Here is a 13,483-nt window from a genome sequence, read left to right as displayed (position 1 = left end):
AAGTTTAAATTGGATATAAGGAAGAAATTCTTTACTGTAAGGGTGGTGAGGCACTGGAATGGGTTGCCCAAGGAAGCTGTGAATGCTCCATCCCTGGCGGTGTTCGAGGCCAGGTTGGACAGAGCCTTGTGTGACATGGTTTGGTGTGAAGTGTCCCTGCCCATGGCGGGGGGGTTGGAACTAGGTGATCTTAAGGTCCTTTCCATCCCTAACTAGTCTATGATTCTATGATTCTAAAAGCATAAATAGAACCAAAACTGATTCTAAAAGCATAAATTGAACCAAAACCAATCCTGAAGCATTTTTCTGAAAGGCATAGCCATCATTATGGTCAGAATATCATCCATCTAAAGAAAGGCAGTGGGAGACAGAGACAACTGGGAAAATTCTTGCATTCTGAGATTCAGTCTGTAGTATTGTTTTTCAGGCTCTGGCGTGATACTTCAGGAGTGCAGTGGAAGGATCCTCATCCTGAATATGAAGGAGGTATTTTACTCGAAGTGGAGTGCATGGTGGCACAGATCCCATTGATTTTGGTCTAGTTTTGCCACTGATGGCAGCAGAGAATTTAGAATTCAAATCATTTTAAGCTTGACAATAGTGAGTTATATATAGTTTTAGGATTATGTCCATATACAAGGTATCCGTGTTTTGAGGTATAGTATATCTTTTAGAGTATCATGATCTTAATTCCATCTGGTGAGGTCAAGTAATCTTTATGTTACACTGTGTTTATTGCAGCCGTGTATCTCTGGAGGTTTACATCTCATCATTGCTAGTAAAAGGCCACAGGTCTGGTTTATCTACACTTAACCTCAGAATTAGGATTTACTAAGTTTTTGTCTTGGCTTACTATGCCATTGTGTGCAGTGTGAACAATCTATGAATCTGTAATTTAAGCGCGGCATAGAAGAGTGCATTATGGGAGGATGTCAGTGTGCTTGAATGCAGAGGTACAAGGTGATACCAGAGGGCTGGGGTTATAAGTGATACAGTAGTGGTCAATTAGTGGCCACCCCTGGAGTGCAACCTTAATAGCTGGGTATAGCTCATTTATAGTTAACAAAGAAAATAATGAATAACTACCCAACATATGGAAAATGTTCTACCTAAAGCAGATTCGCTATAAAGTGGAATCAATGACCAGTTAAGGAGGTGGTATCAGAAACCATATGGAAAAAAACCAAGTGTAAGGAAGAAGAAAAGTGTAAAGAAAACTTACTGATATAAATTTCTCATTGTGCTTGCATTGTGTGTTTCTCCTGCACACAGAAAGCACAAAAGGAATGCTATTACATTTTGTGGGTTTGCTAAAAGTCAGTCTGTTAGTTGGACAAAGTTCAGGCATGCACAGAATCATGCTTATGTGTCTACAGATACACAAAGCAATTGTATTCACCTTTCACTGGCTTCATTTCCTATATGGTCATGTATTTAAAAATTGTTATGGTTCCTATTACATGAAATATAATTAATCCTCAAAATTATTTGTCTTATTTAATAATTGAAAGAATTCCTGAATTAAAGAAGTTTTACTATTACCATTTCACACATGGGAAACAGATATTTGGAGTATTTCTATATAGTATTTAATCAAAATATCAAAGCTCTGTCCAAGCAAACATGGATGATTAGAATCATAAAACATAATGTGAAAATACCAGAAATGATCAGGAAAACATGTTTTTACATCAAATTAATCCCTCACTAGTCGGGCGGCAACTATTACTCTAAACAGTATCTTCAACTCTGCAACCATGCAATGTTTGAGCAATATTATACATTCTAGTCATAGTATAAAGGAAAGATAACAAAAAGGGAATGTTTTATACTTTTCTTTCTTTAGCTCTGTTTTTAGTTAAAAATACAAGCAGATAGCTCTCAATGCACATGGAACAGATTGAAAAGAACCAATTCTTATGTAAGCAACTTTCAAGTAAAAATTTAGATATTCAGATTTTGTATATGAACCCACTTCCATAATGAGTTCGAATAAACCCCCTGATTTTCATTCAAGGATTTAATTTCTGCAGCCACAGTATCACAGTATGCTAGAGATTGGAAGGGACCTCAAAAGATCATCTAGTCCAATCCCCCAGCCGGAGCAGAAACACCTAGATAAGGTTACACAGGAATGTGTCCAGGCGGGTTTTGAATGTCTCCAGGGAAGGAGACTCCACAACCTCCCTGGGCAGCCTGTTCCAGTGTTCCGTCACCCTCACTGAGAAGAAGTTTCTTCTCAAGTTTAAGTGGAACCTCTTGTGTTCCAGTTTGTACCCGTTACCCCTTGTCCTATCATTGTTTGCCACTGAGTAGAGCCTGGCTCCATCCTCGTGACACTCCCCCTTTATATATTTATAGACACTTATAAGGTCACCCCTCAGTCTCCTCGTCTCCAAACTATAGAGACCCAGCTCCCTCAGTCTTTCCTCATAAGGGAGATGCTCCACTCCCTTAATCATCTTCGTTGCCCATCTTAAGTGGCATGTATAGATGGTTTCTGAAAGACACTTTACAAAAAAGCATCAGTTTGGGGAAATGATCTCTAGCCTAAAGGCCAAACTGTGCAGAAAAACTCATTTTATAATGTTTAGGGATTTCTTCTTCTATAGCAGACAGTTGTGATCACAGAACCTAGGCTTTGGCTCTGCTTCTCTGCTGGCACCTTGCTGTGCCCCATGGCTCTAAGACACAGAAAGCAATGAATTGTACATGAATTTCAAATATTGTAATCCTATCAAAATTCATTGATAATCTTTTGTATGAAATTTTGCTTTTCTACCTGTTTAATCTAGTTGATCTCAGCTATTCAAACATTCATAGAAAATAAACATGAAGAACCTGTCTTAGAATCTCAAGTAGTTCCATTTCTGTTTTCTTTACCATTAACCTAGTTGTAGAAATAAAGCTAATGTTCATGTAGCTTTTATCTATCAGCATTTCTGCTAAGCCAGTCATTTTTACAAACAGCAGGGAATGTCACAGATTGGGAGAAAAGATCCAGGAGTTTAAAATTGGCTTTTACATATCATATATGAGTCTTTCATTGAACAGGTAGGTCATACTAACCTTTTTTAGGTCTCATATTTTTATGTTTGCTCTGAAAAAAAATGAGTAAAATCCCCAAAACCTTCAAACCTGTAGTTATAAATGACTAAATTATGCCATAGCAGGACAAATCTCTGATACTTTAGCTACTACCCATACTTATCCTGATTTCTTTATGCAGCGTTTACTGAGGAAGACTTGATGTGGGATTGTTTTTCACTGAACCCTGCTATCTCTTCTCTTTAGGATCAGATTATTAAGTCATCTTTTGCATGGTGCAAAGAAAATTTGTAAGTGATATATACACAACTTGAAAAGTAAGAATCATTTATTTAATAGTTCAGTAGATAAAAAACATAGCAAGGATTTTATGCTAAGCATTAGTTTGCTCACCAATACTCTTAAAGTACCCAAAGATGTCACTGTTGGCCACACAGGCAAACCTCAGTCAGGAGGTGCAGGGGCAGCATTTATCACTCCTTGAAAAGTTCCTCAGTGCTTCCAAGTTGCCAGGTCAGACCAGCTCTGTCATCACTGGTGACACTGATGGCTTCATCCAAAGCCCCAGTGGTTGCTACCTTTTCAACTAGCTTTCCCAGTTACTTGTTTAATACTTTATATTTTTCCATGCTGGTGCTTTTCTCCTTGAATGCTTGAGCTGCTAATGATCTTGTCTCAATACATCTGCCTCTGTCTGGCTGTAATTTTATCTTTCCTATTTTTCTGTCTTCTTTCTCACAGCTCATAAAGGCAAGGTTATGCTACTGGGCCAGATCAAAGCTGGGCTACAGACTCTTGGAGCACATGCTGCTGTGCCCAAGGGAAGAGGGGTTTCAGAAGTATTTGCAAAGAGAGCCACAAGCTTTATACCTAATTTTTGTCCATGTGAAAAAGTGAACAGGCAATCATGTTATAAGCAGATTAATTATACATTTTATAAAATGAAAGCAAAACTTTCTTCTGCTGAAATTTGTGAATTCCATAAAAAAAAAAAAAGAAACAAAAGGTACTTGAAATTGGAGGGGTTTCATTTGTTAGTGTTTTCAGCTTCAAAGTAATGAATTCTGCCAAAAAATTTTGGTGTGTCACACGGAATAACATATTTGCAGGTAATGTGAACACATTTCTGCTAGAGGTCATAAGCAGGGAAACTGTTGACCATGTTCAGGAAAAAATTCAGAGTTTATTTGGAGTTTTCTTATTCATACAGAATAGTTTGTACAGTAATAAAAGGAACAAAAAGAGCATGAAATACTTTATTTTTGCAGAGAAAAACAAATCACATAATGACATAAGAAAAGGAAAAAAGAAAAGCTATCACTGTTTCTACCTAAGTAGAACAGTTGTGGCAAGTTCAAACTGTTCAAGTTTGGCAAACTTCTGTATGTTTTTATAATCTATCAATAACATGAAACATCCAAAAAATTCAGAGATTTCTTTACTTGCTGCCTATTTCAAGGGTCAGCATTGAAAAATCAAACAGGAAATAATTGCATCCATTTAATTTATAATTTCTGTTAATTACATTCTACTTTTAACTGTGATGCAACATAAAGGCATTTACCTTGATATAAAATTAACTCTTCATCATTAAATTAGAATTTTATTTTCTATGAGTTAAATCTCCTTAATTTTCTAGTAGTGCTTGTAGATTGGTAAGAAATGCTCGCATTCCTCCATACAAGCAATAGGAAATAATAATAACAAAAAAGTTAATTTCTCAAAATGCTTGCATAAGCTAACCATGAGTGATCATCTTATGTAAAGATCCTAATCTTAAATTGGTAATGGATGTATTTGGGAAATGCTCTGTCAAATATCAGCACTCTTTTCCTAGAACACCTCGTGGGTGATAGATAGCTGAGCATATGGCTCATTTGTTTGCCTCGCTGATTTTATTGTTCTCACTTTTGCAAATGTTGCATGTTGCATCAAATTGCTGTTAATCATCTTCTAGGTAACAGTATATGCCCTCTCAGTTCAAGTTACAAACCTCATCTCGACTGCCTCCTTTGAAAAGAAGAATGTTGTAATTCTGAATGATGGGTATAATGCAATGTAATAACTCTTTTCTAGGAAGGATAATGTACAGTACCACCTGTGCTAGTAAAGCCATACTGAGCAAGCTTCATTATAATGAAAGCGTGCAGCTGCTTCACAGTGCCCTGAAGCTCAGTGCTCTGACCATTATTCTTTATAAAATTTTTGTATTTTTTTTTACTGAGAGCAGTTAGATCCATGAAAATGTAGATACAGATATGGATATAAATATCTAATTTTTTTTAACCTTAACCCAGAGTTTTCTTGCTCATCGTGTCATTTGTCAGTCACACTGGAGATTGGACAGCACATCTGATGCGACCTGTTTGCTATGACAGGAACACAAATGGACTCTTATTTTAACTTTCTTTGGAGGTGAAAGGAGTGAAAATTTCAAAAAGGCGATTACTTAGCTACACATTTATTATCTGCGTCGATGGGAGTGGCTGTAAAGAATTTTCACACACTTTAATTGGGAACCTGCATAGAATTTAAAACTTTAGAGGACTTAAGACCAGAGCTCCAAATAGGGCCAAAGGATACCCTGCCTGTCTCTCTCAGAGTTAAGCTGTAAAAAAACAAAGCTTCACAAACTTTTCCTTCCTCATCCAGGATAAATAAAGGCACACTTTCTGTGACAGGGAGAACAGAAAAGGGCAGCTAGAGCCTGAGAAGTGTCAGATGGGGAAGTAGGGAAGCCTATGGATCAAAATTTCCTGTTACAGAACAGAGTAAAAAGGTGTAGGCAAGTATCACTGCATGGAATAAATTGGGGATATGCAAGTCCTATCTTTAAAGGGTCTAGGCTCTACCTATTCAGATCTTCAGGCACAGTAACAGAATTTCTCTACTTATTCTCAAGATGTCAATTTCCTTCTCCTTCTTTACTGGGACTTCTCATTTAGTAAATTGAAATAAAACCACACATGCATATGATAGCTTCATTGTGCTCTTCCCCATAGGTTCTTCAAGGTGAGACACTTTATATATACATAGCCAAAAACCCGGGGCAATTTTTTGAAACTCCCACTCATTAAAAATTTAAGGGTAGACTTCAAAGCTGTATTGGGGCAGGAACAATAAATATTTGCTCACAGGAGCAAGCACAGAAAGTGATTTCAAGATCTTCTTTCAGAAGATTTTTTTTTTTTCTCTCTCATATACAACATACTTTTTCTTGTCAGGCTCACTGTTGCACATTACTTTGTACCATAACCTAGTTGACATCTTTCCTATCTTCTACATCTTCTGTTTAATTGATAAGCTGTAGTTAACTTTGCTGCTATCAGGGCTGTGAATAAGTCATACTGTCTGGTTATCCTTTATTTCTCAATATATCCATATATGTTAAAGCTGATTATCTAGGAGAAATTACTCCATCTACAACGCCTATTAATGTGCAGGTTTCTATTATTTGGTTCCTGTTTTTTGAAGGAAATTGTGGTTGTCATTGTTTTTTGTTTATCTGGGGTTTTTATCATATGTTTTAAAATTAACTTGTTTCATTAAACAGAAAAAAAAAAAACCTCTGCAACCCACAAAGCAATCCTAGCACACAAAGAAAAATCACTGTCATTACTAGTTTGGAAGCCATTTTGTGATCACTGCATTGTCTGAACTCAAACTAACCTCAAATTTCCTTTCATCATTGTGGTAAGTACTAGCAGGTGAAAGACTGGTGATAATGATTCTCAAACACATTTTCATGATTTGGGTTATTTGTTGCTGTCTTCATGGTCCGCCTATCAGTAGTATAATGTAATTCACTTCAGAAAGAACTGTTAACTACTGCTGAAAATTATCCAATGTTTTAAAAAAGAAAAAAAGAAGAAAAGGAAACAAACTTTTTATAAACCTTTAGGTAAATCAGTTGAAAGTTCTGCCTAAATATACTAATTTTAATAAATGTAAAACCTTTCATAAAGAGGGGCATTTCCACAGTGTTTCATTTGCCCCTACAATCCTGCAATGTCAACTCAAAATCTTTTCTTCCTTTTAAAATTTGCTTCCTCCTTCATAAAATCTGGCCTTATCTGGGTCACCTTCCCTTACCTTTCATAGAATCATAGAATCATAGAATCATAGAATAGTTAGGGTTGGAAAGGACCTTTAGATCATCTAGTTCCAACCCCCCTGCCATGGGCAGGGACATCTCACGCTAGACCATATCACCCAAGGCCTCGTCCAACCTGGTCTTGAACACCACCAGGGATGGAGAATTCACAGCCTCCCTGGGCAACCCATTCCAGTGCCTCACCACCCTAACAGGAAAGAATTTCTTCCTTGTATCCAATCTAAACTTCCCCTGTTTAAGTTTGAACCCGTTACCCCTTGTCCTATCACTTCAGTCCCTAATGAAGAGTCCATCCCCAGCATCCCTATAGGCCCCCTTCACATACTGGAAGGCTGCTCTGAGGTCTCCACGCAGCCTTCTCTTCTCCAGGCTGAACAGCCCCAACTTTCTCAGCCTATCTTCATAAGGGAGGTGCTCCAGTCCCCTGATCATCCCCATGGCCCTCCTCTGGACTTGTTCCAACAGTTCCATGTCCTTTTTATGTTGAGGACACCAGAACTGCACACAATACTCCAGGTGAGGTCTCATGAGAGCAGAGTAGAGGGGCAGGATCACCTCCTTCGACCTGCTGATCATGCTCCTATTGATGCAGCCTTAGTTCCTTTACCTATAGCTTTGTGATATGTTTGGTACTCTTCTGCCTCCCCATCTTTTTTGAATTATCTATCCCTAAAATAGCTCAATATCTACCTTTCCTTTATATTATTTTTCTCTCCTTGCATGTTAGAGTAGCATAGTTCAGATAAACACAGGAGCAAGGGAAATGAAATGTGTAATATGGAAATATGCTCTTACTTGTCTGGACTGGAATGTTAAACAGTTTCAGCATCTTTTACTATTTACTTTGTAACAGCAGTCATCAAAGCCTATCAGGGCATTACAAGGAAGGTAGGTTTGGTTGCTCTGAGATCCTTATTGCAGTATGTACATACACCTCTATTATATTTTTAAGACATTGTATATACTATTAATTTTCTTGAAGATATACTTTCTCAATTTGATTAATTTAAAGTAAGTTGTGGTATATACACACTGCTTACACAGTACAGTATATGCTGTACTGTGATATATACATAACCTTTGCTTTTAGTGAGTGCTGAACCTTTGCTAAGGTTGCATTTCTTCAACCTCTTTGCATACTGTGCCCCTGACTGTTTCCATCAATTACAATTGTCCTGACTTCTTCTTTGTCCAGCTTCTTAAGCCTAAAATTATTTGTCCATTTTTGACACCTGTTTTCTCATGATTATATTGGGGATATACAAGTGAAATTAATAAAAAATGTATTATTAGTACAAGTGAAATTAATACAAATTGAACCAATCAAACAAAAAATTCCATGCTGTTCACAAGTATGAGGAACAAATATATATTACTGAGCAGCATTCATGGCCTCCAGCAGAAAATCAGGTCTTATAAATGAGATGGCTGCTAATATCCAATAGTAGCCCAGAAAATGCAAGGTAATGTCAATGCCCAAATTACTTTTCCAGAATAAGCTCTTATGGACATAATTTAGCACATTCAAATTGCTCAGAATATCTTAAAATGAGATCTCCATCAGTCTTTTAGTAATAATCATAAATTATTAATCCTGTAATAAAAGATTAATGCTTACTACAGCCAAAAAGAATTCCCCAAATTCTAGAATTCAACCCACTGTGGTGGATTGACCCAGGCAAACAGCTAAACACACAATCACTCACTGACTCCCTTAGGTCAACCAATCTCCAGACAGTTTCTGAGCATCCACCTTGGACGATACATAACATCCCTACTATTGCAACCCAAAAGGAGTTGTTTAGGATGGCCTGCCTCCTCTTGGGACCAGGGACCAAGTTCGTGATTCCTTGAGTGAATTAAGTGAAATGATGGAATATATTTTAACAAAAATGCTTACTTAGTACACATCCTACCATTTACTACACTCATAATTCACACTAGCTGGTATTCTGTATTTTTTGTTTATTTCTGACATAAACTGAAAAAAAAAACAAATTGTAAGTTCCTTGGGTTTTGCTACATTTGTGAGGATACTGGCTGTGATCAGGTAAAGAGTTTTTTGGAAGCAAGAATTCACAGTAAATTAAAATGTGGGATTCTTTAACCCGGATTCTTTAACCCAGATTCTTAACTAATTCATGAAACTTAAATTAAAGAAAAAAAAAGGTCAGTAGCTTCTTGTTATTATGAAAAATATTCAAACTGATTTAAACCACGACAGTTCTTCTTGGCACCCAACGTGGGGCACGAGGGGTTGAGATAAGAACAGATCTGACTGGATTGATAGTCACTCGTCACAATGCTGATTTATTGGCTCTCAAGGTTTTTCCTCTTGATCTCACAGTTTCAGTATATCATATCTTACGTCCATCCGGTATTGGCTGTATTAGTGTTTTTCAAGTGTGGGGCTTGGGCTAAGGTTTTTATCCCATTGTACTTTATGGTAATGACTTGTAATACAATAGAATCATTGATCATGAAACTGATCTGGTTTATGTTCCCAGTGTGGTCACCACCTTTATACTTTGGGAGGTAGATGATGGAGGTGCTTAGCAATTACACATCTTTTTTCTCCTTCTCAGGTGCTCAACCTGTGAAGGAGACATCCTTTTACCCTCCTAGTCGTCCCCCCAGACCATTTACATTTGAGAGTTTTGAATTTTTTGAATGGCCTTTTAATGCTGTTGAGACTTGTTTGCTGATGGTGATGGGAATCACCATGCTAACACGCATACAGAGTGTGTTTTGCCCACTACTGATTTCAAGAGTTAAGCAGATTCACGTTTGGGTCTTGTCTGGGGTCAAACGACGATGTAGGAGGACCGAGAGATTTTCCCAGAGGCTGGGCAGCCATGAGTGGCAGGGTGTGTGGGATAGTATGGGCAAGTATCTAGGTCAGTGGGCCCCTCCAGTATTTTGGAATTTCACTACCGAACAACTGCAAAATCCAGAAGAATTAGTAAAACATTTAAATGAGGTGTGTGGTCATTCTGGCCATACCAGAGATGGACAAATCACGGCAACGTGCTGGGGCTTGGCCTATGCTTACAGGGCCTTGTTCAACACTATCCAGCACCTTCAAAAGGAAAAGAATGTCGGCGGATTTGAGGGCAAAGTGACAGTCGCTACTCAAACTTTGGCTGCAATGAACTGCGCAGCTACCCCAGTGGCAAGTACAGCAGCTGCTCAAACTTCAACTGCAACAGACAGCGCGGGTACCCCAGCTCCAAGCACGGTAGCTACACCACCCCCAGCAACAAGTACAGTTGCTACTCAAACCACAGTGATAATCACTGCAGCCAAACCAGAGGACCAATTAGTACCAATATCAGTTGCCCCTGTACGCAAGAGAACAAGCAAAAAGGAGGCAAAAAGGGTGAAGCGAGATGAAGAACCAATGAATTCACCACCCGGTCCAGAATCTGATCAGGAGTCATCATCACATGACGAAGAAGAAGAAGAAGAGGTAACTTCTCGACCTCGGACCTCAACCGAGCTGCGGAATATGCGAAAAGATTTTACCCGTCAACCAGGGGAGCACATCATCACCTGGTTACTCCGATGCTGGGACAATGGGGCCGATGGTCACGAACTAGAAGGTACAGAAGCCAAGCAGCTGGGATCACTTGCTGGAGAAGGGGGAATTGACAAAGCAATTGCAAGAGAGAAAAAGTCCCTCAGCCTTTGGAGGAGGCTCTTGGCAGCTGTGAAAGAAAGGTTTCCGTACAAGGACGATGTTACGAGTCGTTCGGCCAAGTGGACTACTATAGACAAAGGCATCCAGTCGCTGAGGGAATCGGCCATCGTAGAGATGATCTATCACATCAAGCCGAATAACGGGGATACACCTATAGATCCAGATGAAGTTGAATGTACACGACCCATGTGGCGAAAACTTACACGGAATGCACCGTCATCATATGCCCATTCATTGGCAACAGTGACCTGGAATGACATAGTACCACTAACAGTGGATGAAATGGTTCATAAACTCCGAGAGTTCGAAGACAATCTCACTCCTTCCATCATCTCAGCGTGAAAAAACTGTTCCAGGACCTCGAAAAATTGAGGGACGATGTATCTGATTTATCCATCTCCTCACGTGTACCAACACACGTCTCAGCTATTAACAAAAGGCGTCCTATTGTTCAAGAGAGGAGATACAGAAGGTATACGCCACGGGGTACCCTATGGTTTTACCTGCTGGATCACGGAGAAGACATGACAAAGTGGGATGGAAAACCTACTTCAGCTTTGGAGGAACGGGTGAGTGAACTGAAGAGGGGAGCAAGGGCCAAGACTGATCGTCCCATGAGAGCTCCGGCTTCAGTCTCTGGTGAGCAGTTTCCCAGATGGAGTGGAAGAGCTGATTTTACTCCAGCTCCTGTGATAATGAAGAATAATTCCTTTCAACACTACTTAAGTGTCCAATGCTGTGACGACCATTAGAGGGGCCCTGCCTCCAGCCAGGTGGAAGTAGGGGACAATGGGATTTACTGGACTGTGTGGATCAGATGGCCTGGCACATCAGTCCCACAGAAGTATAAGGCTCTAGTAGATACCGGTGCACAGTGTACCCTGATGCCATCAAGCTGTCAAGGGGTGGAACCCATCTATATTTCTGGAGTAACAGGAGGATCCCAAGAGTTGACTGTGCTGGAGGCTGAAATCAGCCTGACTGGGAGGGAGTGGCAAAAGCACCCTATTGTGACTGGCCCAGAGGCTCCATGCATCCTCGGCATAGACTACCTCAAGAGAGGGTACTTCAAAGACCCAAAAGGGTACCGGTGAGCTTTTGGTATTGCTGCTTTGGAGACTGAGGAAATTGAGCAGCTGTCCACCTTGCCTGGTCTCTCAGAAGATCCCTCTGCTGTGGGGTTGCTGAAAGTTGAAGAACAATAAGTGCCAATTGCGGCCACAACAGTGCACCGGCGGCAATATCGCACCAACCGAGACTCCCTGATTCCCATCCATCAGCTGATCCGTAGACTGGAGAGTCAGGGGGTGATCAGCAGGACCCGCTCACCCTTCAATAGCCCCATATGGCCAGTGCGAAAGTCTAATGGAGAATGGAGACTAACAGTAGACTATCGTGGCCTGAATGAAGTCACACCACCATTGAGTGCTGCCGTACCAGACATGCTAGAACTTCAGTATGAACTAGAGTCAAAGGCAGCCAAGTGGTATGCCACGATTGATATTGCCAATGCATTTTTCTCCATTCCTTTGGCAGCAGAGTGCAGGCCACAGTTTGCTTTTACTTGGAGGGGTGTCCAGTTCACTTGAAACCGACTGCTGCAGGGGTGGAAACACAGCCCTACCATTTGCCATGGACTGATCCAGACTGCACTGGAAGAGGGGCAAGCTCCAGAACACCTGCAATACATTGATGACATTATTGTGTGGGGCGATACAGCGGAAGAAGTCTTTGAGAAAGGGAGGAAAATAATCCAAATCCTGCTGAAAGCCGGTTTTGCCATAAAACGGAGTAAGGTCAAGGGACCTGCACAGGAGATTCAATTTTTGGGAATAAAATGGCAAGATGGACGTAGACAGATCCCCACAGATGTGATGAACAAGATAAGAGCAATGTCTCCACCAACTAATAAGAAAGAAACGCAAGCTTTCTTGGGTGCAGTGGGGTTCTGGAGAATGCACATCCCAAATTACAGTTCGATTGTAAGCCCTCTCTATCATGTGACCTGGAAGAAGAATGATTTTAAATGGGGCCCTGAGCAGCAACAAGCCTTTGAGCAAATTAAACGCGAGATAGTTCATGCAGTAGCCCTTGGACCAGTCCGGACCGGGCCAGATGTAAAAAATGTGCTGTACACTGCAGCTGGGGAGAACGGTCCTACCTGGAGCCTCTGGCAGAAAGCTCCAGGGGAGACTCGAGGTCGACCCCTCGGCTTTTGGAGTCGGGGATACAAAGGATCTGAGGCCAGCTATACCCCAACTGAGAAAGAGATACTGGCAGCCTATGAAGGGGTTCGAGCTGCTTCGGAAGTGATTGGCACTGAAGCACAGCTCCTCCTGGCACCCCGGCTGCCCGTGCTGGGCTGGATGTTCAAAGGCAGGGTCTCCTCTACACATCATGCAACTGATGCTACATGGAGTAAATGGGCTGCACTAATTACACAACGAACTCGAATAGGAAATCCCAGTCGTCCAGGCATTCTAGAAGTCATCATGGACTGGCCAGAAGGCAAAGATTTCGGAATGTCACCAGAGGAGGAGGTGGTGCGTGCTGAAGAGGCCCCACCATATAATAAACTGTCAGAAAGTGAAAAGCAGTATGCCTTGTTTACTGATGGCTCT

The sequence above is a fragment of the Pezoporus wallicus genome, unplaced genomic scaffold (assembly GCF_028554395.1).
Source record: "Pezoporus wallicus isolate ANWC-B61680 ecotype Strahan unplaced genomic scaffold, APGP_CSIRO_Pwel_v1 contig_3656, whole genome shotgun sequence".
Taxonomy (NCBI): Eukaryota; Metazoa; Chordata; class Aves; order Psittaciformes; family Psittacidae; genus Pezoporus; species Pezoporus wallicus.
This window is presented reverse-complemented; position numbering follows the sequence as displayed.